This window comes from Rhinolophus sinicus, chromosome 3 (genome assembly GCF_057876585.1).
Source record: "Rhinolophus sinicus isolate RSI-liver-muscle chromosome 3, RSI-T2T, whole genome shotgun sequence".
Taxonomy (NCBI): domain Eukaryota; kingdom Metazoa; phylum Chordata; class Mammalia; order Chiroptera; family Rhinolophidae; genus Rhinolophus; species Rhinolophus sinicus.
The window spans coordinates 107,727,650-107,729,284 of NC_142503.1; the positions used below are offsets into that span (position 1 = coordinate 107,727,650).

Sequence of the window (1,635 nt, forward strand, 5' to 3'; positions counted from 1 at the left end):
GGGAGATGAGGGTAAGGGGGATGAAATATATGGTGATGGAAGGAGAATTGATTCTGGGTGGTGAACACACAATGGGATTTATAGATGTTGTAATACAGAATTGTACACCTGAAATCTATGTAACTTTACTAACAATAGTCACCCCAATAAATTTAAAAAAATGCTTTTATTACTTTAGTGTTTTTACACACAAAACAATTGTAAAAATATAGAGAAGCACAAAGAAGAAATTTAAGGTATGTACAGAAAATTCAAAGAACAAATTAAACCAAATTCTCTTCACTCAGAAAAAATTACCATTAACATTCTTGTTTCTGTTTCATACTCACAAAACACACAAATATGTGATTATGGAGACAGAGAAAGAGAGCACTTGATAAATTTTTGAATGAATGAACAAATGTTTGAATAAATGAACAAATGAACTGCAAAAAAAAAAACACTAATGGTTTGGTCTCGATTGCAAAACAATGCAAATAAGGTTGAAACTTAATGGGATAGAAGGTGTAGCATATTATATTTATTTTATTTTAATTTAAAATCTGTTGAAATAATGTATTCAAATAGTAAATGTTGCACAGGGAATTGTTTTGTCAAGCTGGTTTTATTTGAAATGTGAAAAAAAAAAAAAAGTGGTTGTTGAAAATGCTGATGAATACAGCAAAAGGATACAGTGCTCTCTTCCCACCAGTCAGCCAGCCCATCCAAGGACAGGGTAATATGCGGTCATTAAGTCCTGGTAGAATCCCACAGTTTAGTGTTAGATTACCTGTGCCCAGATTGTGTAGATATTCTCAGCGCTTTATCTGCTCAGGGTTTACAACTTTACTGAGAGTGAACAAGGGCTCCTGCCCCTTGGCCATAACCAAGCCCTTCAGATCCAAGTTCTTTGTACAGTATCCTTTGCAATACAGTTCACCTTCTTTCTTGGAGTTGTTGATTCAAGACTCTTTCCTCACTTGACACATCGGACACCATTTTTGTGCCAGGGCTTTCCAGCTCTAATGATCTTCTCGGCAGTTTATCTAGAATCATCACATCTGGAACATTTCTCAGTGTCTTTGGATTTCTGAGAAGATTTAGAAGTGTTTGGATTTGTTGCGAGGTTGAATACTCTCTGGCTTGACACCTAGCCTCTTACCACCGTCCACTTTGAGCATGCAGGTGCCTCAGGTAACCATTGCCTTTTGGCCCAAACTTCTTTCCATAGCAATTCTCTTACTCGTGAATTGTCACTGTCGTGCTGTCTAAAATTTTCCTGCAAATCATGCACAGAAAGCGGCAGCGGCAGAAGCTTCTCCCATCACACTGCACTTCTTCCATATGGGACACCATGCTTACACAGGCCAGATGCTCTTTCCAGATCCCCAGACCTGCAATTCGAGTTTGAGGTAGGACAACACACTGTGGATGGAGCTAAAGGTGGAGGGTTTACATGGCAAGTCAGGGAGCCCAGGGAAATTTTTACAAATTTGAATGTATGGACACATATTTCATGTAATGAAACTTTTAGAATTGCTCTCAAAACATTCTCTGACATAATCTTTATATTTTTTCCTAATCTATGTTATCTCAACAATGATTAATTTATATATTTAATTGCTGAGTATTGGTCCTTAAAATAGCACTAATTAT

The 1,635-nt window shown here is 36.9% G+C and overlaps 1 pseudogene; it reads right to left on the reverse strand.

Annotated features, from left to right (window-relative positions):
- Positions 1–825: 825 nt before the first annotated feature.
- On the reverse strand, positions 826–1,314 carry LOC109449569 (cysteine and glycine-rich protein 2 pseudogene; annotated as a pseudogene).
- Between the last annotated feature and the right edge of the window lie 321 nt (positions 1,315–1,635).